Below are 26,885 nucleotides of genomic sequence, written 5' to 3'. Positions count from 1 at the left end.
CTCGTAGGTCTTCGCATTCCCTGTTTTGGAGCGCAGATCCGAAAGCACAGACTCCTCGCCCCACACACCGATCAGATCGAAGAGTTCCCAGTCAGTCTATGCTGGGTCCCTCTTTCTATTCACAGATAACATGGACTCCTCTGCTGGAGAGCTCTGCATCGTTGCAGGTACTGCGGAGCTCGCCCCGATGTCCAGCCAGGACGTCAGATTCAAAGTGCCCAGACAGGAAAAGGAATTCAAATTTTCCCGGGTCATTTCCTGTGTGGCTGGTCAGAGAATCCAAGCTCGGACTGCTGTCCAGAGCGTCAACAGAGTGGTGCACTGTGGGATAGCTCCCGGAGCTACTAAGTTCGATTTGCATCCACACCTAGCCTAATTCGAGCTAGCCATGTCGAATTTAGCGTTACTCCACCTGTCGGGGTGGAGTACCAAATTCGAACTAAAGAGCCCTCTAGTTCGAATTAAATGGCTTCCTGGTGTGGACGGTTGAGCGGTTAGTTCGAATTAATGCTGCTAAATTCGAATTAAAGTCCTAGTGTAGACCAGGCCTAAAGGTGTATCCTTTTCTTAATTGTTCACATAAAAGTTAAAATGTTTCATATAGTTCACCACCACCAAAACACTTTTACTACCAGTATTAAAGACAAAATGCACCCTTTGAAAGACTGCAGCTCTGGCACACACAATCTACACACTGGTAGAGGCAACAAAGGGGAGATACACAGCATACTTTTTTCTATACCTTCCTGCTTGCGTTTATACACACAAATAATACTGCTTAAATATCAAACATGGTTTAGTGCAAGATCATATAGAGATTAACAAAGAAAATGACTACAATGAAAGAGAACATGCAGTGACATTTGAACAGATCCTGGGCAAAATATGACACCCTCAGCCTGGGATAGCTTCTGATTACCGCCACTTTCGCTTCCTTGATGTATACTGGATGGAGAGGGAAATAGATAGGGCCTTACCAAATTCATGAACTATGAAATCTGGTCTTGTGTACTTTTAGCCTATACTATAGGATAAAACTATACAAAACTATACACAAATGCAAGAAGCCTGGGAAACAAGCAGGGAGAACTGGAAGTCCTGGCACAGTCAAGGAACTATGATATATGATTGGAATAACAGAGACTTGGTGGGATAACTCACATGACTAGAGTACTGTCATGGATGGATATAAACTGTTCAGGAAGGACAGGCAGGGCAGAAAAGGTGGGGGAGTTGCAGTATGACTGCTCAGAGCTCCGGTATGAAACTGCAGAAAAGCCTGAGAGTCTTGGGATTAAGTTCAGAAGTGTGAGCAACAAGGGTGATGTCATGGTGGGAGTCTGCTATAGACCACCAGACCAGGGGGATGAGATGGACGAGGCTTTCTTCCGGCAACTAGCAGAAGTTACTAGATCGCAGGCCCTGGTTCTCAGGGGAGACTTGAATCACCCTGGTATCTGCTTGGAGAGCAATACAGTGGTGCACATACAATCCAGGAAGTTTTTGGAAAGTGTAGGGGACAATTTTCTGGTGCAAGTGCTGGAGGAACCAACTAGGGGCAGAGCTCTTCTTGACCTGCTGCTCACAAACTGGGAAGAATTAGTAGGGGAAGCAAAAGTGGATGGGAACCTGGGAGGCAGTAACCATGAGATGGTCGAGTTCAAGATCCTGACACAAGGAAGAAAGGACAGCAGCAGAATACGGACCCTGACCTTCAGAAAAGCAGACTTTGACTCCCTTATGGAACTGATGGGCAGGATCTCCTGGGAGAATAACATCAGGGGGAAAGGAGTCCAGGAGAGCTGGCTGTATTTTAAAGAATCCTTATTGAGGTTGCAGGGGAAAAAAACCATCTCAATGTGTAGAAAGAATAGTAAATATGGCAGGCGAACAGCTTGGCTTAACAGGGAAATCCTTGCTGATCTTAAACACGAAAAAGAAGCTTACAAGAAGTAGAAGAATGGACAAATGACCAGGGAGGAGTATAAAAATATTGCTCAGGCATGCAGGAGTGAAATCAGGAAGGCCAAATCACACTTGGAGTTGCAGCTAGCAAGAGATGTTAAAAGTAACAAGAAGGGTTTCTTCAGGTATGTTAGCAACAAGAAGAAAAAGTCAAGGAAAGTGTGGGCCCCTTACTGAATGAGGGAGGCAACCTAGTGACAGAGGATGTGGAAAAAGCTAATGTACTCAATGATTTTTTTACCTCTGTCTTCACAAACAAGGTCAGCTCCCAGACTGCTGCACTGGGCAACACAGTATGGGGAGAAGGTGACCAGCCCTCTGTGGAGAAAGAAGTGGTTCAGGACTATTTAGAAAAATTAGACGAGCACAAGTCCACAGGGCTGGTTGTGCTGCATCTGAGGGTGCTAAAGGAGTTGGCAGATGTGATTGCAGAGCCATTGGCCATTATCCTTGAAAACTCATGAAAACTAATGTAGTGCCCATCAAGCATTGGCCTGCTAAACCGGGGGTTGTGAGTTCAATCCTTGAGGAGGCCACTTAGGGATCTGGGGCAAAAATTGGTCCTGCTAGTGAAGGCAGGGGGCTGGTCTCAATGACATTTTGGCGGGAGGGATAGCTCAGTGGTTTGAGCATTGGCCTGCTAAACCTAGGGTTGTGAGTTCAATCCTTGAGGGGGCCACCTAGGGATCTGGGGCAAAATCAGTACTTGGTCCTGCTAGTGAAGGCAGGGGGCTGGACTCGATGACCTTTCAAGGTCCCTTCCAGTTCTAGGAGATTGGTATATCTCCAATTATTACCTTTATTACCTTTTTAAAAAAGGGAAGGAGGAGGATCCGGGGAACTACAGGCCAGCCAACCTCACCTCAGTCCCTGGAAAAATCATGGAGCAAGTCCTCAAGGAATCAATTCAGAAGCACTTAGAGGAGAGGAAAGTGATCATTAACAGTCAGCATGGATTCACCAAGGGCAAGTCATGCCTGACTAACCTAATTGCCTTCTATGAGGAGATAACTGGGTCTGTGGATGAGGGGAAAGCAGTGGACGTGTTATTCCTTGACTTTAGCACAGTATTCTTGCCAGCAAATATGGGCTGGATGAATTGACTATAAGGTGGATAGAAAACTGGCTAGATCGTCAGGCTCAACGGGTAGTGATCAACGGCTCCATGTCTAGTTGGCAGCCGGTTTCAAGCCGAGTGCCCCAAGGGTCGGTCCTCGGGCCGTTTTTGTTCAATATCTTCATTAATGATCTGGAGGATGGCGTGGATTGCACTCTCAGCAAGTTTGCAGATGACACTAAACTGGGAGGAGTGGTAGATATGCTGGAGGGTAGAGATAAGATACAGAGGGACCTAGACAAATTAGAGGATTGGGCCAAAAGAAACCTGATGAGGTTCAACAAGGACAAGTGCAGAGTCCTGCACTTAGGACGGAAGAATCCCATTCACTGTTACAGACTAGGGACCGGATGGCTAGGAATCAGTTCTGCAGAAAAGGACCTAGGGGTTACAGTGGATGAGAAGCTGGATATGAGTCAACAGTGTGCCCTTGTTGCCAAGAAGGCAAACGGCATTTTGGGCTGTATAAGTAAGAGCATTGCCAGCAGATCGAGGGACGTGATCCTTCCCCTCTATTCGACATTGGTGAGGCCTCATCTGAAGTACTGTGTCCAGTTTTGGGCCCCACACGACAAGAAGGATGTGGAAAAATTGGGAAAAAAAAAGAGTCCAGTGGAGGGCAACAAAAATGATTAGGGGGCTGGAGCATATGACTTATGAGGAGAGGCTGAGGGAACTGGGATTGTTAAGTCTGCAGAAGAGAAGAAGAGGGGGGATTTGATAGCTGCTTTCAACTACCTGAAAGGGGGTTCCAAAGAGGATGGATCTAGACTGTTCTCAGTGGTACCTGATGACAGAACAAGGAGTAATGGTCTCAAGTTGCAGTGGGGGAGGTTTAGGTTGGATATTAGGAAAAACCTTTTCACTAGGAGGGTGGTGAAGCACTGGAATGGGTTACCTAGGGAGGTGGTGGAATCTCCTTCCTTAGAGGTTTTTAAGGTCAGGCTTGACAAAGCCCTGGCTGGTATGATTTAGTTGGGAATTGGTCCTGCTTTGAGCAAGGGGTTGGACTAGATGACCTCCTGAGGTCCCTTCCAATCTTGATATTCTAGGATTCTATGAAAAGTACATAGTGTTTCTCAAACTGGGAGTCCTGACTCAAGAAGAGGTCGTAAGCCTATTGTAGAGGGGTCATGGTATTGCCACACTTACCTCTGTGCTGTCATATTTACAGCCTATTTCTAGGGTTCTACTTAAATCATGGAGAAATCACAGATTTTTTTGTGGGTTGGTCACAGCCTGAACAACAAATGTGACGGATGTATTCATACCATACCATGCCACCCTTACCTCCACGCTGCTTTCAGACATGGGGGGCCAGCCAGCAGCTGCTGCTCTCCGGCTGCCCACCACTTCTAGGTATAAGAGGATAGTTCAAGTCTCCATTCTGTTCCAGGATAGAACTTCTGTTCAGGGGCTAAACTAAACCAATTAGCATTTCTTCTGATGCAGACACAAAACTACTGGGAACTGACCAATCTAAGACTAAACTTATTTCATCTATTACCAAAGGATACATCACACAACAACATATTTTACCAGGTGGACTAAGGCTGAACTTGTCAAGGTCAAAGGGTTCTTTTGTTATTTCTGATCAAGTTTTCCAAAAGACCCAGGTATAGTATGTTGACTGCAACAGGATGGCCAATCAATAAATACAACTATAAAATTTAAAAAAATAATAAATAATAAAATAATAATAATAATAATACTGCACTTTTTTAAAAAACCATGTTATTGCATCATCCTTCTGATGTTTAATTTTTCCTTTTTTCCCCACTATTCAGCTAAAGTTTAAATAATTGCATAGACAACAGGCAAAACCGACAGCTGATATACCCCTACTTCCACCAGCTGAGGACCTAGCCTAATGTTCCCATAGATTAGTCCGTCTCCTTCCTACAGCACATCTATATGCATGGCATTCATAGTCTAAAAATCATTATGGCTGACAAAAACATTACTTGCATATATAAGCGAAAATGTAAAACAAGAGAACAAAAGCACTGGGAAGTGTTTTCTGGTACAACGACAAATCACAAAGCCACACTTCTTTAAAGCTGTCTACTCATTGAAAAGTGAAACATTTACTACTGTTAAAGATATTTAATTGCTTAGTTAATAAGATCTATTTTACACATAAGTATGAAAGAGTAGCAGCAGTTAAAGAAAAAAAAATCCTTTCTTGCTTACATCTGAAAACTTCTTCAGAGAAATATTTAACCTGGTCTATTAAGACACCTCTTCCAAATTAGAGGCACAAGGTGGGTGAGGCAATATCTTTTACTGGACCAACTTCTGCTGGTGAGAGAAACAGGCTTTCAAGCTTACACAGAGCTCTTCTTCAGGTCTGTGTAAGCTCAAAAGCCTGTCTCTCTCACCAGCAGAAGCTGGTCCAATTATTAAAAAAAAAAAAAAAAGCTATTACTTCACCCACCTTGTCTCTATAATATCCTGGGACCAACATGGCTAAAACACTGCAGTCATCTTCCAAATGGCAGTCTCTCTTTGTGCAATTTGTGCTGCCAAATACTCAGCTCCTGTAAAATGAACTGCAAATGCCTCTAATTGCAAGCACACATCAGGTAATTAAAGGTGAAAGTACTGAAATATGCAGCTGCTATTTATATTGTGGCTACAAAAATAGGGTCCCAAATTGCACCTGCAGAGAGGGAGGCTGGGCCTCAAATCTTTTGAAAATGTGCAACTTAATTTTCTTCCTCAACAATGTTAGCCCTTGTTAAAGATGGTGTCTTTCCCAATCCTTCACCAGCCCCATGCCAATTACCTTCTGCACCCCCCCTTTAAAAAAAATTGCAGATTTTAAGGGGTTTGCTATAAAGATTTACCATTTCCTAATTCTGTTTCTATACAAGTGAATGAGTGTTTCCTAATTGCATAATTTGCTTTTAATACAATTTTCTAACCTCACATTCATTTTTGTTTGGAGGTTTAATTTTCTATTTCATTCATTACAAAGCCAAGCGCCATCAAAAGAAACACACTTGGATTAGCAACAAGGCACTGAAAGAGGTAAATGAAAGCCAGCTGTAAAATTAGTCAAAGAAAAATTTTCAAGTTGCATAGCCTTAAGAACCTCCAAGTCAAAGATCCAATGGTTGAAACAGCTGAGGTCAGCAAAGGCTGCCAAAATATGCATATTAAATAGCTGCTCTGGTTCAAGATTCTACCTCTACTATCCCCCAAATTTTTAACTCTAACTAAAAGCATTTGTTGTCATAATTCAAATTTATCCTGAAGATGACAAAATGGATTTTCCTGCTATGTGAAGGTGCAGGGGAATCATTCGGAACACAGAACATAGGAATGGAAGTGACCTCTTGGGTCACTGAATCCAATCACCTGATCTCACAGGAAACCCCGTCACATAATCCTCTATTGATAAACTCATCAAGATCAATCTTAAAACCAGTTAGGGTGTTTGTCCCAACTACCCCTACTGCAAGGCTGTTCCAGAACCTCACTCTCCTCCAGTTAGACCTACCTTCCACCAGTTTCCATCCTAAATTTATTCATGTCCAGTTTGTTTTTTTTATAAAGGGGGATCTAAAGGGCAATGTTGGCACAAGAATAAACAAAGGTATCAATGTTGGACAAATTCACACCTAGTGTAAACAATTACACCAACATGTCTGAATTTGACCTACAAGGTCAAATTATTGTACCATCACAATTTTTTAAATAATTTCTCAGATTAAATACATCACTGTATTCTGAAGGAATATGAAATTCAAGTTTAAGTTTCAAAAAGGATTTGTTCAGTGGCAGACTGACTTCTCAACCCCCCTCTTTCCCCATGAAGCATTTGATGTAAGGGGGGGTGGGAGGGACCAAAAAGAAAAACAACCTCTAAAGCATTGTCTACGTGGGATTATTTTTTTTTTTTTACCAACTATAGAATCATAGAAATGTAGAGGTGAAAGGGACCTCAAGAGGCCATCTAGTCCATCCCGCTGCGCTGAGGCAGGACCAAGTATGCCTATACCATCTCTGACTGGTGTTCATCTAATTTGTTCTTTAAAACCTCCAATGATGGGGATTCCAGACTAGTCTAGTACTTAGCTATCCTTATAGTTAGAAAGTCGGAGTATAATAGACACCTACTGAGATGTTGCCTCTTTCCCCTCTCCCTCCACCCCCCCAACCGCCTTTTATCTTCACCCATAGACTTTCTACTGGTCTGCCTCCCATCCTCTTCTTGACCTCAGAATGAGCGAATGAATACTTTGATGTCTAGTGCAACACCTCCTCCCTTTTTTTTTTGTCCTTCTTGAACCAGTTGTACCCCATGTACCAATATTGCAGTCATGAGATTTAGCTCACCAAAACTCTGTGATGCCAATGAAATCATAATTTAGCTTATGTATGAAGACATCCAGTTCTTCTTGTATATTTCCCCGTACTCCTTGCATATTTTCATTAACATCTAAGATGTTGAACAGCTTCCCCCACTGTATTCCCTCTTGCTGCTCCAATGACCGTATTGTAATTGTACTGATCTAATCTCCTGTGTGGACACTCTTATTCCAATAGAAGAGTAGCTTTTTTGGTTTTGGTTAAACCCCTTCCCAACCAAGGGACACTGGCTTTTTTTGGTTTAGCTTTTGTAACATGGGAAGGGGGTTAACTGAAACCAAAAGAAGCCACTCATAGGGAATAAGAGTATCCGCACACAGGGGTAGACTGGTATAACTATCAGTTTAAAACAAAAACAAACAAAACAAAACAAAAATACCTTGGCCTAACTATTTTGGTATAAGCTAAGTTTATTCATAGCAACTTAGCCATTTGCCAGTATGCCAAAACCAAAATATATTACAATAAAACTTAAAATTAAATCCAGAATTTTAAAATACTAAAACACAAATACAAATTAAAAAGAACATAAACCCATTAAACCATATATAATCACCATGCTACTTGCCTTTTCTTTAATTTAGCAGCTGACCATGCAAACCGGGCAACGAATCAGATCACAAATACACTGCCAGTTCCTAATAAAAGTTCAATGTTCTGAGTGGTCATAGAAAAAGGCATTTGGGACAAAAATAACCGGAAAGCTATTTTGACCTCAAGGGCAATACAACTTACAATATAATAAATAATGGGGTAGGTCTTCCACCTGCCCAGAGCCGCCTGGACAGAGATGGTTACACTTCTCAATGACACTATCTTGGCTTTCTAAGTAAGTTGACTGCACAGATTGAAAATGGAGAACTGTAAAAGCCCTCCTTAGCTTGTTGTTGGACATAATTGTCTAAATATCTGGCATACCCATGAGTCTTTTTAACAAGCAGGAGCCAAGGCAAAATGTTTGGAATGCAAACAACTGACATATCTAGTTGCTTATTAATATCCTCTAATCTCAATTTGATTAGAGATTTCACATTTTTAAATTTAAATCTGCTCATTTCCAATTCTTAGAGGCCTAGAGAACGCAACAAATTTTGAATATTCTCTAACAATGAAATTTACTAAAATAAGTTCTTGTATAGTCAAGTCATAAAATACTGAACATGGATTTTACACACCGGGGACAAAGGAATATCCCAAGTATTATCTGTACCTGTGTAAACTCGATATACAAAGCTAAAATTGATCTTAAATATTTTGTTTTTCTACTGACCTTCTCAATCAGCACTAAACAACCAACATATCATTTTACCTTGTTTTTAATGTAAATGTTCAGCAACTCTTTTAGAAAGTAGCTCAGACTCCTACAACTATTTATTCTTTAAAGTGTTAAGTAATGCTGACTTCTGATTAGACATTTCCTGGTAGTTAATGGACTTCTGGAGGAGCTGAGCCCCAGTTGGTGACCAGCTGCCAGGAAATGCTCAACCTGGAAGCAATTATTGCTATTATAAATTTTGACATTTGCTTAGAAGTGTAAAGTAAAAGCTATTTACCTTTTTATGGTGCTACAAAACTTGAAATATGTTGCCATGGCCACAGGATTCTGTTTACAGTACTGGTCTTTTCCTAGCACTTAAAAGCCAGCTGTAACCAATAGGAACACAGCACTTCACTCTCAGCATTCCCCTAGGTTTACAATTAAGCAGTAATACCCAACAGGGAGAGTATTATAGTCTAATAATGGCACACCTTACTGGATGGCAGTAGGCCATTCAACAATGTCTATCACTTTCAGGTGGTATTACATCAAAAGTCACAAGTTGTATTATTTCAAGTTACATATTAGGGCTTAATCCTAGGTGCTGTGAAACACTTCTGTCTACTACCAAAATCAAAGGGAATTGGCGACACTTGGTATCCACCAGAATCAGGCTTAAATCTCTAGGAAAATAATTCTACCCGAGGAAAAAAAAATTCTAAAACAAAAAAGATAAAGATTAACTTAAGCACAAGGTTAAATTTGAAGAAAAGTCAGAAATAACAAAAGTTTCCATGATAAGCATCTGGCAATATATCTTATTTTTCTTAAAGTCAATGTGCCAATTTTATTTTATTTTTTAAAAAGAATACCAGCTGATACAATATCCTGAAGCAGGAAGTATCCCTTACCTCTTACAGGAGGATGGGCATAATCTAATAAATCTTTTCCCATCTCAAACTCCTGGTCCTAAAAAGTGACTGGTATTTAAGTTCAGCTACAACAGGAATTTTAAAGTTATTTAAACTGTGTCTAATGATAAAAAAATTCAGGTGCTTGTGTCTCACAATGCGATGTTATGCTTTTCAGATAAATGAAAGTTGTGGAGGCAGGGAGAGAGGGATCATGCTTTCATAACCAGTTAACAGTATTTAGCAGGGCAAAACACAATAGAAGGAACATGAAAACATGGACTGTACAGAAACTGCATTACTGCAAGTATCAGAGGGGTAGCCGTGTTAGTCTGGTTCTGTAGAAGCAGCAAAGAATCCTGTGGCACCTTATAGACTAACAGATGTTTTTGCAGCATGAGCTTTCGTGGGTATTCAGCCACGAAAGCTCATGCTGCAAAAACATCTGTTAGTCTATAAGGTGCCACAGGATTCTTTGCTGCATTACTGCAGAGTGTTTAATAGTTTGGCAACACCAGCAGAAAATTTTTACACAGTAAAGTAACAATACACAAATATACAGTGCAGCTTATTCTGAGATCTTATTAAGTCTGAATATCAAAAGGTCATACCCTTCCTTGATTTCTTTAGGAATGCCCCAACCAAAATTAGGAGATCCTGTCTGGCTTTTTGCAACTGGTTAATTAAAAAAGTTACCTCATCTTAAAATCAATTCAGCGTCAGGGAAAAAAGTAGATGATGTTGGATTAGACACTGTTCCTGATGAGTATTAAATTTTGAACCCTTTGTAGACAACTATTCAGACTCCTCTTGTTACTTAATTGTAAATGTCCCATCCCAGCTCTCTCAGGCAGACTGACAAACTGTCCTTTTTCTCCCAGGTTCAAATGCAGGTTTCAAAACCTCAAAGTTAACAGAATACAAAAGCTCAAGAGTACAAAAAGCAACAGCATAGCCTGTCACACCTCTATTACACTGATCCCAGACTTCATTAGCAACTTCTTCATGAATTAGAACTGACTAACACATCCTTGGAACTCCCAAAAATAGCACTGTAAATGAAGTACATTACACCAATAATCTGTGGGAAGTGCCCACTCACTACAGCTGTTAGTCATGCTTCTGTAGCTAGAAGTTAAAAAGCTCACTAATGAGGTGAGCATACTGTAAATAGCACTAAAATCACTAAATGGAAAAGTTCATTTCTTCAGAAAGCATATTTGTTGCGCTGAAATGCAGGACATATTATCACAGACCCTTCAAGTCCCCATAGTTATGTGGAAGGGCCCACAGGGAGTCCAAAGCAGCAGCTTGTAGTTCTAAATAATCCATTTTTAAAGATCTGTATTGAAGTCTAAAGGATTCTAACAAACCTCCTAACCCTGCTTTCAAAGAACTGCTGAAGATGAATGGCTGAAGAATAGCCTATATCCATTTATGATTTCAAATAGCAAACATTGAGGTTACACACTATCTCACAGACGACTTAGATAAAAACATCTGTTCTACCAAACAGAGTCTGTGTGTTGGCTGGATGAAGTTGCAAATTTATAATTTTCCCCCAAGCTCCACAATGCCATTCAGTCTCAACATTTAGCTTGCCACTTTGGAGCTACTGCATCTGCAGTAGCTCCAACACTATCTCAGGAGACAAGGGGTATGCATAAAAGGCGTAAGAGATGGGAAAGATGGTCCAGCGGTTACGACACTAGACTAGGCCTTGGGAGACCTGGATTCAAGCCCCTGCTTGCCCACAGACTTCCAGTGTGCCCTTTGGCAAGTTACTTAGTCTCCATGTTCCTCTGTTTCTCATCTGTACAATGGGGAAAACAGCACTTCCCTACCTCACAGGGGTGTTGTTAGGATATGCACATTAAAAATTGTGAGGTGTTTAGGTACTTATAGGGCCCCTATGATCATAATATCTGATGTGGATATAAAGTAATCAGAACAAGGGCCAAACCACGTGGTCTTACTCAGTCCTTACTCATGAAGGTTCCTATTGATTTCAATGGAAAAATGAGCAGTGACTGATTTTAAGTTCTCAGAATGGCAAAGGCACCTACAAACAAAACATTATGCACACCTCTGCCACTGGTTATTTCAAAGCAAGTATTGCCAAAACACACTGAAGAGAGTCGCTATTACAATTCCAAATAGCAAAGGCAGAGATCAAGGATGAATGAGAGGTTGTAATCTTCCTCCCTATCAGTGTTACAAGGTCTACAGGAAGAGGGAAATGGCTTGAGTGGTGGTATGTGGAGTTACAGAACAATTCTAGAAAATCAAAACCAGAGCACAACCCCAGAACCCCCTTGTTTAAAACAGTACTCTATTGAATTCAAGTCCCCAGAGAGAACATTTTTTGTCAAACACATCACGAGCAAAACAATGCGTAGTCTAGTTCTAGAATGGCAGCGTAACAGCCAGGTCAGCATAACCCTTTACTAAAGCACGTAGTTCACACTCTGAACCACTGGCAGAGACACATTTTGTGCTCATGTCCTTCGTTTTGTGCTCTATGTACAATTCAGAGGTAAAATGTACTCTTCTCTGCTCTCTGGGTTCCTCAAACCTGCAACATAGCAAATAGCTGCCAGTCAGTTTTTCCAACGCAGGCTGGCTGAAGAGGACTGCATCAGCCAATACTCTGCACAAGGGCCAGCTGGGCCTGGGGACAGGCTGTTCTCCTAAAAGGGCTGCACTAATAAGCCTGATTTTTCAAAGGTTTCAAGTGCCTCGAGAGTTCTGATTAAATCAAATTCTATTGTGATTGTTACTGTACATAATATATTTCGATTTGAGATCTATGCGCACACACAACAGACAAACTGGTTTAGTGGATCAGCGTTCATGTCACATTCCCTGTCAGTTCCTGGCCCAGGACAGGGAAACTAATGATCCAACTAGCAGACCAAATTTTGTGATGAATCCTGGCCACGTGCTACATGAGACACATCACACATATGCTAAGAAGTTAAAATAATAAATTGGTTTTAACATCTAAGATTTGAATTCCTTCCCTCACCCTCCACACTTTTTGGCATCTCCCAATTCCAACAACCAGAAGCAAAATTATCTTGATTTCTGATAACCCAAAAGTGTGTACGGTGCTGCACAGAAACAAAGAAAGAGCCTACAATCTAAATTCAAAGATAACACAATAAGTGAGGGTCTTTTACAAAGAAATGAGGAAGGATAAGGTGAGCAGCATTATTGAAATAGCACATGAATGGCTCAAGTTTGCATATTCAGTAAGGTTTGCATAAGCAACTGATCCTGTGAACCTTTGGATGTTTGCCAATAATCGGCACAGATACAGAGCATGTGAAGTTAAAATATGCTTCTTTTTCTTGAAACTGAATGATCAGAGCTATATTTTTAGTTACGTTATCTATTTTAGAAAGCATAGTCAGCTTGGCCTCAAAATATTTTGGCAATCACTTACATTTTCAAGATGTTTGCTAATGATTACATTCACTTCTGGGACACACTTGATATCAAGCACAACAGTTAAAATAAGATCTTGGAGATGGATGGGTAACTCCTGGCTCCTAGACAAAAAGCAAGGCTCCTTCCTACAAGACATTTTTCAGATCACTAGCTATCATTTTACTATCACTATTGAATAAACCTATTTTAAAAATTTTACTAGACAATAAATAAGTGAAGACAGATCTATCAATTGGGAAACCATCTGGAGAAGTTTGGCTGACACGGATATTTTAATTATACTGTATTCAATGGAATCATGGACTTTAAGGTCAGAAGGGACCATTAGGATCATCTAGTCTGACCTCCTGCACAACGCAGGCCACAGAATCTCACCCACCCACTCCTGTATCAAACCCCTAACTTATGTCTGATCTACTGAAGTCCTCACCTTGCTCCAATATGCATCAAGCATTTTTAGTCATTATTGCTAACGTTAATGGCCTGATTCACTATTCCTCTGCTCAGTGCCTATCTGTTACACAAGACCTCAAGAACTTAGACCTGCCTCATTACATTTGGTTTCTTCTTCTCTATCACCCAGACAACTTTTCCCAACAGATGCCCAAACCTGCTCCCATAGAAGGTAAGGGGAATTTATTAGGAGGAAGATTGTGACTGAAGTCACAGCCAGTAGCAATTTGGTAACATCGATAGCCCCAAAACTCAGCCACCTAAACTTAGCTCACCTGAGGCCTGTGCTGGCTTCTTGTCAAGGGCTGAGTTTGGACTGCAGATCTTGTTGATCATCCTGGCCCAAAGCTTTTAATAAGAACTGTGAAGTTAGGTAATATTGTTACCTTAAAAACTCCCATGTTACACTTTTTTCTTGGATTGAAAGCAGCACTTGAATCACATGGGCACTTGACAGGATCACACTTAACTCTCTGCATTAATAAAACAGATGGAATGATCCCAGGGAGGGCTCAGCTCTTAGGACCTGATCCAAAAGTCCACTGACATCAGTGGAAGCCTTTCCTTGATTTTAATGTGCTTGAGCCCCTTCAATGCTCCATTCCAAGAGGAAAAGCCTCTCTGGGTGTAGCCCTGTCTACTTTGTATTAAATCAGATCCAACTCCTTTTCACTCTTTCCTAACTGCACACTCTCCGTTATTGGGGGTTTTCCTTCTTTCAAGAAGGAAGCACATCACAATCCCTTGAGTCAACCAAGAAGGATGCTGGGGCATTTTCATGAAGAAATTTTCATTTTATCATCCTGCGTCATTCATGTATTAAAACACAGACTAGAGAAAGTGTTTTAGTTTCATCCACATTGTATTAATCAAACCCAAGGGTTATGCAGATTTTTGTCACGGTATTTTGCTGTACCATGAAGTTCCCCCCATTACGAATTACAACTTGAAATTTTATGATCTCAAATATTTTTGGGGGGCTCAGAGAACTGGTTGGTGATTAACCCTTTTTCCTTATGCCAACCCTATGTTTGTGTTTACCATATCTATGGATGATCTAATTTAAAACATTTCTATCCGAGAAGGGAGCTGGTCAGAACAGTGCTCCTTTGCCCCCTACCCATAAGTTACTTTAGTCCCAGATTGGGTAGTGAGCTCATGCAGACACCTGTGCCCAAGAAGAGCCTCACTGACCTGCCTGTGCAGATCTCATTGCAAGATTGGTACCTTAAAAGGTGCTTTACATACACTATTTTTCCATTAGAAAAATCTCTGTTCATTTTCCCAGAATCTCTGTATTTCTTTCTCCCTATCCTTTGGCTTTCACTCTATGCCACTTCCTTTTCAGATGGTCTCCCTGTAACAGAACTTTGACTACAATTCAAATGTAGTTGTATCCAACTTTTAAACCCACCCATATTAGGGAGGAGCAAACCCATTTTGCCTAATTTCAAACCCAAATCAATTCTAAACAACTATATATCACTTTCAAATCCATTTTAAAATTCCTAATACAAACTCAAAACTAAGCAAAAATTTGATTTTACAGCTTGGACATGTGGGAAAGTTTTCAATAAATTAATGACGTACTAATTGTTTAAATTAAAACCAACAGTTTTGAAAATGTTTACCAGCTATGGGTCGTCTTAATCACAGGAAGATAATAAAAATATTATGGCTGAAATTTGACAAGTGAAGAGAGTGAAAATACATAAATAGCAATGAAAATTTTATTCAACCCCAAAGAGTAATAAAAACACCTACCTATAGTTTTTATGGTATGTTAGCTGCAAGACACAAATGCAATATGAAATTCAGCTGCAGTGCTTATGTGTTCTCCTTGCACAGGATAGCATAACAAATAAAAACCAAAAAAGACTCCATTTTTTCATCCTGTGCTCTGCTCTTCTGTAACTATCACTACACACTGAGGAATGGCCAACATATAAGAGAGTCTTGAATGAGCTCTAGCATCAGTTGTCTTATGTTAAGACTTCACCTGGCAATTTAAAATATAGAGAAGTGTCTGTCTCACACCATGTCTAGCCAGTCAGTAGTTTTTAATATGAGAAACTACTGACCAGCTAGGAGAGCAATAATGCTCTGATAGATCCTGGTTCTGCCAAGTGGATCTTTGCCTGGTAGACTGGCCTTTATGCCAATGAAAACAAGCATACTGTGGGGAGAAACACCATACAAAGAGAACCATGTTCCATTTGATCCTTGAAGACCCAGTTTCTGTCAGCCTTATTCACATTGAACAGTGCTTGTGCACACAAATCAAGTACCCTTATCTCAGTGGGACCCCTCATATAAATATATTTCGCTTGAGTAAGGACAACAGAAATGTGGCCCAAGGGAATTCTGTCTGCAAAACACTGAGCAATTAGTTCTTGTCTGCCCTTTATTTCCTTCATTGTTTGCTACTTCCTATGAATCTTTGTCCCAGAGAATTTACACTACTAACTGTGTGAAAGTCAGGGATATTGATAAAAAGATTACTAGCAGCACCTCCCTTTTTCCAAGTAACCTGTCCTCTTGCCAAGATATTGAAGCACTGTTTTATTTTAATGGAGAATTTTCTGGATTAAAAAAATATTTCCAGACTGTAGATGTGGCCAAAATAGGACTAACAGAATTTCCATCGTTGCTGGAAAACTACATTATTGAAACAGTCTCTTGTAATTTAACAGTACTGGGAATTCTTACGCAACAAACTACAGAAAGATTGATGGTCTCTAGATTAAAGCACAAACTACTGATAAGAGTCTTCAAGCAGTGTGTCTTATCTAAAAAGACTGTAAAGAAAAACTACCATAAATAATAGAAGGCCAGACACTATAGAAAGTCAACTAATAGCTAAAAATAGACAAGACATTAGACAAAAAGGTTATCATAATTTTGTAAATCATTTCTATATAGCACCATAGGTGTGCACAGTCTTCTACCTAGAAAATGAAAACAACCCCTTCCATGAAGGGCTTATAATCAAAGTTATATATACACACAAGATATGATGGAGAGAGAAATTAAAACATCAAACAAGGGGGAAAAAAAAGAGGGAGATGGAGGTAGGTAGTTTTCCCAGGATTCAGTGTGTGTATGTAAGTATATATAATATATATTTAAAAAAACACTGAGGGTTGGCATCAGAACGTGAGTCATTGTCAAAAGGACTGAAATTTTGTGTTCAATATTTTCATTAATGACTTGTATAATGGAGTGGAGAGTATGCTTATAAAAGTTGTGGATAACACCAAGCTGGGAGGGGTTGAAAGCACTTTGGAGAACAGGATTATAATTCAAACTGAATTTGATAAATTAGAGAATTGGTCTGAAATCAACAAGATAAAATTCAATAAAGACAAGTGCAAAGTACTTCATTTAGTTAAGAAAAAACAAATGAACAACTACAAAATGGGAAAAACTGCCTAGGCAGTAGTACTACTGCAAAGGATCTGTGGGTTAGTGTGGATCACAAATTGAACATGAATCAACAATGTGATGCAGTTGTGAAGAAGGGTTATATACCTCTACCTCGAGATAATGTGAATTCGGGTATAACGCGGTAAAGCAGCGTTCCGGGGGGGGGGGGGGGGGGGGGGGGGCAGGGGAGAGCTGTGCACTCCGGCGGATCAAAGCAAGTTTGATATACTGCGGTTTCACCTATAACGCAGTAAGATTTTTTGGCTCCCGAGGACAGTGTTATATCGGGGTAGAGGTGTATCATCCTGGGTTGTTTTAACAGGAGTGTTGAGTGTAAGATATAGGAGGTAACTGTCCTGTTCTACTTGGCACTTGTGATGCCTCAGCTGGAGTTCTGTGTCACAATTTAGGAAAGATGTGGATAAAGTCCAGAGGAGGGCAACAAAAATGATAAAAGGTTTAGAAAACCTGACCTAGGAAGAAAAGGTTAAGCATGCCCAGTTTTTTTTAACCTAAGAAAAGATGACTGAAGAGGGCCCAGATAGCCCTTAACATATTTGAAGGTTGTTATAGAGAGGATGCCAATCAATTGTTCCCCATGTTCACTGAAGGTAGGACGAGAAGTAATGGGATTAATCTGCAGCAAGGGAAATTCAGGTCAGATATTAGGAAAAACTCTGAGGGTAGTTAAGCTCTGGAACAGCCTTCCAAAGGAGACTGTGGAGTCCATACCATCGGAAGCTTTTAAACAACAGGTTGGACAGACATCGCTCAGGGGATGGTCCAGGCTTGCTTCAGCACAGGGGGCTGGACTTGAAGACCTTTCAAGGTCCCTTCCAGGCCTACATTTTATGATTCTACAAGAGAAGTGAATTTGCAGAAAGAGCTTGATGGTGATTTTATGAATGTACACAACAGGTGTTCAGAACTCCATTAGGGAAAAAAGCAGCACTAGAAGGATAACTATCTGACCACTGTTCTATGTGACAGAGAAGAGTCAAATCTTATAGCATTCAGGAGATCCCTGGCAGCATGCAACGGGTGGGAGTGGGGGAGAAGTGTCTTCTCAGAACAAAGTCTGGTGACTGATTAAATGCAAAACTCCTTGCCCCCATTTAAAAAACAAAAAAACAAAAAAAAACCCAACACAACATTGACAATGGAAGGGTGCAGGTTGCATATTCTTCCTGTCTCTACCCGAGTACGTTTACATGCATGGGTGCCAGATTTGTATAATTTTTGGTGGTGCCCAGAACGGGTCCAAGCAGAACCATCCCAGACTGGGGCAACCGCACCGGGCCCTGCACTTTGGTGGGCCCAGCATTTCAGGGGGATGCAGGGTCTAGGGTGGTCTGTGGAGTTAGCAGGGGGTCTGGCACCAGCAGCAGTGAGTGACCCAGCCCCAGCCCACCCCTCTCTGCTCCGCTCCACCCCATCCCATTGGTTCCTGCTGTCACTCGGGGGAGGGGACAGAAGCTGGAAAGAGGCGGGACAGGGGCTTGTGAGAAGGGGTGGGATGGGGAGGGGAGGGGGCAGAGCAGGGGAGGGAAGAGGCAGGGAGGGAGAGGGGGTTTGCGGGAAGGTGGAGTGGAGGCAGGGCGGGGGCAGAGCAGAAGTGGGAAGAGGCGGGGGAAGGGTTGGGGGGGAAGGGTGGGAAGAGGCAGGGTGGAGCGGGGTGGGCTTGGGCCAGGTTGCTCATTGCTACCAGTGCCAGGCCCCCTGCTAACCACCTAAAGTGCAGGACCCGGGGCGGTTGCCCTGGTCCATCCTATGGATAGGACGGCTCTGAAAATATAAACCCAAACATTGGTGGAGCCGGGCCCATATTCCTGAACATTGGTGGAGCACGGACACCACAGGCCCATATAACTCGCTGCCTATGCTTACATGGAGAGGGAAAAGTTATACATACTGTAACATCACTCCCAAATAAATGAGGTGAGACCACATTTTCAAAAATCCAATAAAGCTACTGTAGCCAGATCCCTCACACAACAGTGTATGCTCACGCCTGTGCCTCTCTTTCCTAGAGATATCAAAAAAGTCTCTCCCCAAAAAAGACACTTTGTTTCATTTTCCATTCTCCTAGCCTCTCTCAAACCACACCCATCAGCAACCTAACTAGTGAGGGAGGGGAAGTTCATTACACTATAAATTGAAGCTTTTTCAAAAGATTAAAGAAAATTCACCAGACCAGAGTCTTGGAAGAAAAATCCGACTCTTAAGGTTACATGTAAAAAATAATGCAGATTAAGAAGCCTACAATGAGCATTTGTAACTATGGCTTACATTTGATGCCTAAATAATTGAGGAAAATAACTACACTTCTACCCCGATATAACGCGGTCCTCGGGAGACAAAAAAAATGTCATTGCTTTATAGGTGAGACTGCGTTATATCAAACTTGCTTTGGCGCCCCTCCCCCGTTCGTTGTTTCCAGACTGCCCCCTCCAGAGCCCCCTGTCCCTAATCATCCCCAGGACTCCACCCCCTACCCACCCCCCCACTCCGTCCCCTGACTGCTCCGACCCCTATCCACTCACCTGTGGCGGGAAGCTGAGCGACGTGGCCCCAGCCCTCTCCGCTTTCCTTGCCCCGGCCCCAGCCATAGCCCGGGGGGGGGGGGGAGAGATTGGGGAAAGGTCCCACACTCACCAGCAGTGGGAAGCAGAGCGCTGTGGCTGGGAGCTGGTGGAGTGGAGTGGGCTGGGGCCGGGCTGCTCCACTTCCCACTGCCAATGAGTGCAGAGAGGTTGGCGAAAGCATGCCTTCCGCACTCACCGGCGGCGGGAAGTGGAGCAACGCAGCCCCAGCCCACTCCACCTCCTCCCAGCCACGGCGCTCTGCTTCCCACTGCCGGTGAGTGTGGTGAGGTTGCGCAAAGGACGCCCTCCGCACTCACCGGCGGCGGGAAGCGGAGCGATGCAGCCCCAGCCCGCTCCATTTTCCTTGCCCCAGGGGTACATGTACCACACTTTGGGAAACACTGTTGTAGATAATGAGTATCTGGATTTTTTAAAAGAATTATTTAACACAATTCCAGTCACACGTGTTTCACTAATTTTAATCCTTCTTGAAAGAGTTGTGATATTACTTCATACACATCATAAAATAGGGATAGCACATTCTATTCTGCAGATTAAAAGCAAATAATTTTTGCATAAAAGTAATCAGTAGTGTTCTGCAACATATTTTATAGAATTACTGTTTATTTTATTGATGAAAATAAATGTGTTTTTAAGATATGGGCAAAGAAATTAGACCAAAATATTCCATTAACAATAGAACTTTACACCACAAATATCACAACAGGAGTGGAAAGGACATACTGCAAACTAACAAATGATCGATAATCAAGGTCCAGGAGGAACAGAAATTGCTAATGTTCCAATCCTTGGGAGACCATTTAATTTACATCTGTAAGAACTCAAAATCCAAGATAAAAAATATTTTGAATCATCAGAGATATGGAGTTAATTATTCATTCAGTTTTAAACTCTTGGAGATTTATCATAGTTTTCCTTGATTTGTCCTATTCAGAAAATAATGGATTGCTTCATTTTTTTAAATTAGTACTCTGAGTTGTGGTCAAGTTGGTTAACAACCCCACTTGGGGATGATTTTAGTTCCAAGGGTCTAAGCCAGGGGTCGGCAACCTTTCAGAAGTGCTGTGCCGAGTCTTCATTTATTCACTCTAATTTAAGGTTTTGTGTGCCAGTCATACATTTTAACCTTTTTAGAAGGTCTCTTTCTAGAAGCCTACAATATATAACCAAACTACTGTTGTTTGGAAAGTTAATAGGGTTTCAAAATGTTTAAGAAGCTTCATTTAAAATTAAATTAAAATGCAGAGCCCCCCAGACCGGTGGCCAGGACCCAGGCAGTGAGTGCCACTGAAAATCAGCTCACGTGCCGCCTTCGGCACCTATGCCATAGGTTGCCTACCCCTGGTCTAAGCCTTACTCAACATATTAGATGGTTAAATTATTTTTAAGATTGCCCATGACCTATTTTGGAGGTAGTAATTCAGAACAACTTTCCAACCCCATTCATCTTTGCTGTAGGAAATTTCTTGTGCAAACTGTTTGCCAGCCAACATTAGTCACACCACAAATTGGTGTGTGTTTCTTTGCTTTAATACATTATTTCCTAATATGGCTGTGATTCTGCATAGAAGAACCTAATGTACATTTAGGAGTATAATGATCCACTGCACATTATTGCATACCTGAAGGTATCAATGGCAGTTTCACTCAAAAAAGGGGCAGTGGACAATATTAGCAGGCTTGGTACAGGTCAGGTTTGTGGCAGAAGTATATGGGGAATTTGTATCGTAACATCTGTACACACAGTCTCTCTCTCTCTAATCACAGCCATTAGATCAATTTAATCCAGTACCAAATTTACTCACAAAAAAGGAAGTAATTAAGTTTCCCCATCAACAGAAAAACTTGGGAAGGAAACAGATCAAAGCCAGAATTCTGCCTCTCAATATTTTATCCAGCTGTTAATAACGCTGTTAAAACAAGTAGTTAAAGATGAAAGATGGGAAAACACATTAAATTTTAAACCATACATATAAACCAATATCAAAAACTCTAATCTGAAGTCACTCTGGTTAGCACACACTGGCAAATGACTACACAAACACCACACTGAGAATCCTGCAATATTTTTGTGAAAGTTTAAACCAATTTTTTCCATGTTGTGAAATGCTAGTGTTAGGTTATAGGGAGGACGAAAGCAATTGGAATGTTTACTGTCAAAGATTCTTCATCCCTAGTATTCCAGGAAGTGCTTTAATGCAGGTTTCCATGACAACTAACAGTGCAGAAAAACATGCATTCCTATCTCACCAAGTTGGCTTTCTTGGAAGACATCAGGACCCTACTCAAGGTTGTACAAATGAATTGCCTTTGACAACATACACACACCTCATTATAAGTGATTTATTCTGGAGGGCATCCCATTAAACCTTAAAATGAAATACACAATAAGTGGCATTAAACCTAAATTGGCAACAAATAGCTATGCTGCCTGGAGAAGCACAAAATATCCTTCGTGAAAATGAATTTGGGGGTCATTGTGAAAAATAACTAAGATGCAGCCAGTGGTAGAGTGCATCCAGATAACTCATTGGATATCCTGCAGAGTGGGGTTACAGTATGGTGACATTATTTTCAAGGCAATTTTGAAGGTTGATTATGGAGCTAAGACCTGTTTATCATCATCCATTCATGACGAAAGCTTTGTTGTAGCGGAAAATGGGGACAGATGAATTACTCTACTTTCAATTAAAGCAGAGGGAAGGAAGGAAGGAATCTGCACATAATCCAATGCGGTCCTTACACCAAGACATACATTGAATTAAGTCTTCTCTAACAAGTATGGAATCAGTGTTTATTGGCCCTCAGTCTGCAGCTTTCAAACCAACTTTAGGATTATTTTCCCAAAATGGTCAGCGGAAGGGGAAAGGTTATACAATAACTCCTCACTTAAAGTCGTCCCAGTTAACATTGTTTCATTGTTACATTGCTGATCAATTAGGGAACATGCTTGTTTAAAGTTGTGCAATGCTCCCTTATAACATCCTTTGGCAACCATCTGCTTTGTCCATTGCTTGCAGGAAGAGCAGCCTGCTGGAGTTAAGCTGGTGGGGGCTTGTAATCAGGGTGGACTGGCAGCCCCCACATCAGCTCCCCCTGTCAGCTTCCCGTTCCCCTAAGTTCCCTGTGCGGCAGCCACCAGGCAGGGTATCAATTGCTGGCAGTTCAGCTGTCCCCCCCACCCCCACTGCCATGTGCTGCTCCTGTCCTCTGCCTTGGAGCTGCTCCTGGGAGCCTCCTGCTTGCTGTGCTGGAGGGGTGGGGAAGAAAGAAGGGGGCTAATGTCAGGGTGTCCCCTTTCCCCTGCTCCTGTACCCCACTTACCCCATCTCCATGACTGGGGGGGGGAGAACATGACAGGGCTCGGGAGGGAGGGAGCTTCCTGGGAGCAGCTACTGTCTCAACTTGCTGATCTACTTAAAAAGGCAGTGTACTTAGAGTGGGGTCAGTCTATTTAAAGGGGCAATCTGTGTCTCTCTCTGCCAAGCTGTCTTCCCTCCCTCCATCCGTGCTGCCTTGTAGAGTGTGAGGCTACATTAACAATGGGTTAATCCTTGAGAGCTCAGCCAAAAGCTAGATCATTTAGCAGTAAAGCATTCCCTGGGAAATATCCCTCCCTCTTCCTTCACCACCTCAACCAAGCTTCACAATCATTATTGCTGTGTACAGTATTCAATTGTTTAAAAACTTTATATATCTTTTGTCTGGTGAAAAAAATTTCCCTGGAACCTAACCCCTCCCATTTACATTAATTCTTATGGGGAAACTGGATTTGCTTAACATCATTTTGCTTAAAGTCACATTTTTCAGGCACACAACTACAATGTTAAGCGAGGAGTTACTGTAGAAGAAAGCAGAATCACAGACCAATGTACCCTTAAAGAGAGGGGATGAGCAGCTCAAACAATAGAGGCCATCATTTGAGAAAGAAAGACAGATTATACTGTGAAGATTAAAAGGACATAAGAATGGCCATACTGGGTCAGACCATAGGGCCAATGCAAAGAATTTATTTAGCTTCTCCACAATGGCCTTCTCTTCCTTGAGTGCTCCTTTAGTACCTCAGTTGTCCAGTACCACACTGATTTGGCAGGTCTCCTACTTCTGATGTACTTTAAAAATTGCTGTTCATTTGTGTCTTTTGCTAGTTGCTCTTCAAATTCTTTTTTGGCCTGCCTAATTATACTTTTACACTTGACTTGCCAGAGTTTATGCTCCTTTTTGTTTTCCTCAGTAGGATTTTCCTTTCAATTCTTAAAGGATGTCTTTTTACTTCTCATTGCCTCTTTTACTCAGTTGTTTAGCCATGGTGGCATTTTTCTAGTACTCTTACTATATCTTTTTTTTAAATTTGGGTTACACATTTAGTTTGAGCCTCTATTATGGTATTTTAAAATAGTTACCATGCAGCTTGCAGGCATTTCACTCATGCCTATTCCTTTTAATTTCCATTTAACTAGCTTCCTCATTTTCGTATAGCTGTCCTTTCTGATGTTTAAATGTGATGGGTTTCTTCAGTATTTCCTTCCTACAAGGATGTTAAATTTAATTACCTTATGGTTACTGTTACCGAGCAGTTCAACTACATTCACCTGCTGGACCTGTTACTGTGCTCCACTTAGGACTAAATCAAGAATTGCCTCTCCCCTTGTGGGTTCTAGGACTAGCTTCTCCAAGAAGCAGCCATCAATAGAATCTAAAAATTTAATCTCTGCATCCCACCCTGAGATGACATGTACCCAAGTCAATAGGGGGATAGTTGAGTCTTCTATTTTTGTAGCCTCTCTAATCTCCCTGATCAGGAGGTTGGTAGTACATTCCTACTGCCATACCCTATTCAAGCATGGAATTTCTACCCAGCGAGATTCTATGGTACAGTTTGAGTCATTTAAAATTTTTACTATATTTATCTCTAGGCTTTCTTTGACATAGTGTTCACATTAAATTCTAATAGGACAGTATATCATAGAACAGCGATTGGAAAGTTCTGGAAAGAGTCATTTGGCAGACTTGTTGATTCTGTTAGCCATTATCACACAAGCTCAAAAATGCACATTTGCCCCAAGACCATATGCAATTATGTGTTGAAAACTGTTTGTATAGTCTCAGTGGAAAAAAGTTGTGATTAAAAAAAAGCTTCATTTATTATGAAGTACTAAAATAATAATTAAAAGTGACTCCCTCTGTTGAACAGCTGACTAAAGGCTATTTTTATAATGCGATTTATAGATTTGTGTAAATCCCATGAGTGTGCAGTTATGGGAGCTAATGAGTCAGAGAGCCAACACACACAAAGTCTTTGATCCTAGGTGTGAATAGACTACTCTAATGCTCACTGACAGAAGAGCTGTAACTAGGAGGGGGGAAAATACGACAGTTTTTGCTGCTTGGAAGGAAGAGTGCAAGACTTGCAGTTATATGTAACGTAGCGTGCAGTTGTATGCATTCAAGACAGCTCCTAGAGAAAACCAGCAAGAGCTTCCCAGTTTTATATCTGCTCTTAAGTTTAGCAAAATATGAGAAGACATTTTACCACATACAAAAAATCCAAGTTTAATCAAATATAAATCCTAAAATATTAAAAATAAAGAAGCATCAACAAATATTTAAGTCCCACTAAATAGTGGGAAACAGCATCTTTACATAGCCCCAAACTTGCTAATATATCAATCTTCAAGATGACAAACTGGCTTGAGAGTTTTTCTTCACTGTCAGCTCCATGATGACATAAGTATTATACAAGGCCCTATATTTGTCCGTTCATGTGTGCTGCTGGTTCCTGGCATGCACATTGCTGATAACAGTTCTGGGGCAGGAAAATATAAATTCCTAGTACTGAAAAGTTTAGGGTTAAATATTTTCATAAGTAAGTTTTGGAGGGTACCATTGATTCTAGTGAGTTATATCACTTTCAACTGTAAGGATTAGAGACTGAAGTGCTACTTAATTTGCAACATAACCCCTCAATGCTGCTAAAAGGAATCAGGACATGGACTAGGTCAGACAGACAATTACTGGTACAGAAATCAGACCTAGTTGAGAATTACATGGATGAATAATTTACCCCCAAGAGTAGGTCACAGAGCCAAATACTTTTAGTAAACAAGAAGTTTACCAGTGACACCAGAAACCTAATACAAAAACTATTAATGTACACGTGTAATTGTATCCATTGATGATGTGGCAAAATTGACAATAAAATGTCACTTCAGACTTTCTATTTAATGATGTCGCTGCAATTACATTTTACTTTGCTAGGTCCAAACCTAGCAGATAAACCATGATATCAGTGTACAGCTACTTACAAACTCTGTGTAGAATCCCATGTTTCAGGCAGTCAGGAGCAACTCATCCAATCACAGTACTAGTTAATTTTATCCTATTTTTTCCTTTTGAGTGGATGAATTTAGTGTTCGCTGAAGTGAAAGACCAATAACAAGGCCTGGAGATATTTTGAGCTGACATTGTATAAGCATATCTGTACAGTTCTATCCATGCAACTCAATTCTAATGTGCAATATACATACTATAAATAGAATTCTTGACTGGAGATGTCAGTTGTGCTAAACTACCTGGTCATTATGTAATATGGAAAAAATGCATACCAGCAACTAGAAGAGGGACACATTCATTTTCACTTCTGCAACAGGTCATGAGAAGTGAACAGAAAAATGCACTCTCACTGCACCATACAAGGCAATCATGACTATAGTCACAGACATCAGGGTCATGGCCCTTAAAAGCATCTTTTCATGCAAGAAATACATTTAATGCATTGTACAAGCTCTATTCAGGAGCTCAGTGTTATTCAACTGAATTCATCTTTAAGGCAGGAAAACCTCACAAGAGAGATGGAATGTTAAAAGGGCCAGGACTATATTGCCTGTAGAAGTGGGACTTCCAGGAATGACTAAAGTAGAAGCGTCACAGCAATTAGGAGCGATGACAAGTATGCCAGTTACTTTGGGAGTACTTGCAGGTACCCAAAATATACTGAGTGTGCACACAGTGACTAATCTGCCTTTTTAGAAGCTTACTTTCCACTACATTTCAGACTTAATGACTGCTGGAATGAGGATAAAAATAACTGCCAGATAATATGTAAATATATTTTAAACCTACAATGCTATTTCTTCATAATAAAAACCATGATTTCTTGGCTACATTTACTCTTTACAGGTAGTAACACACATTCACTTCCATTTTTTCCTGCTCTTTCTACCCCAATCCCACACCCCAAAATCCTATGAAAAATGCACTTGCCAAAACTCCCATCATTTTGCTATCATCTCATGCTAAAATTTGCATTTTTATGCCTG

The 26,885-nt window shown here is 41.0% G+C and overlaps 1 protein-coding gene and 1 long non-coding RNA gene across 3 annotated transcripts in view; one reads left to right on the top strand and one right to left on the bottom strand.

The window, feature by feature from the left end:
- The window catches only part of RASSF8 (Ras association domain family member 8), a 145,265-nt gene that overhangs the window by 87,939 nt on the left and 30,441 nt on the right, over nucleotides 1–26,885 (bottom strand). Inside the window, exon 1 of one of the 2 annotated variants that reach the window (XM_044993823.1) lies at nucleotides 9,013–9,032. The exons of the other annotated variant lie outside the window; for it this stretch is intronic. The gene's annotated coding sequence lies outside the window, so the exon portion shown is untranslated. Of the gene's footprint in view, nucleotides 1–9,012; nucleotides 9,033–26,885 lie in introns of those variants that run through there. 2 annotated transcript variants of the gene reach the window in all.
- The window catches only part of LOC123353067, a 28,927-nt gene continuing 23,834 nt past the window's right edge, over nucleotides 21,793–26,885 (top strand). Inside the window, exon 1 of the long non-coding RNA XR_006574378.1 lies at nucleotides 21,793–21,856. This is a non-coding gene — a long non-coding RNA (uncharacterized LOC123353067). The remainder of the gene's footprint in view (nucleotides 21,857–26,885) is intronic.

This window comes from Mauremys mutica, chromosome 1, assembly GCF_020497125.1.
Source record: "Mauremys mutica isolate MM-2020 ecotype Southern chromosome 1, ASM2049712v1, whole genome shotgun sequence".
In the NCBI taxonomy this organism is placed as follows: Eukaryota; Metazoa; Chordata; order Testudines; family Geoemydidae; genus Mauremys; species Mauremys mutica.
Note: the sequence above shows the minus strand (reverse complement) of the source record. Positions and strands in the feature narration are given on the sequence as shown.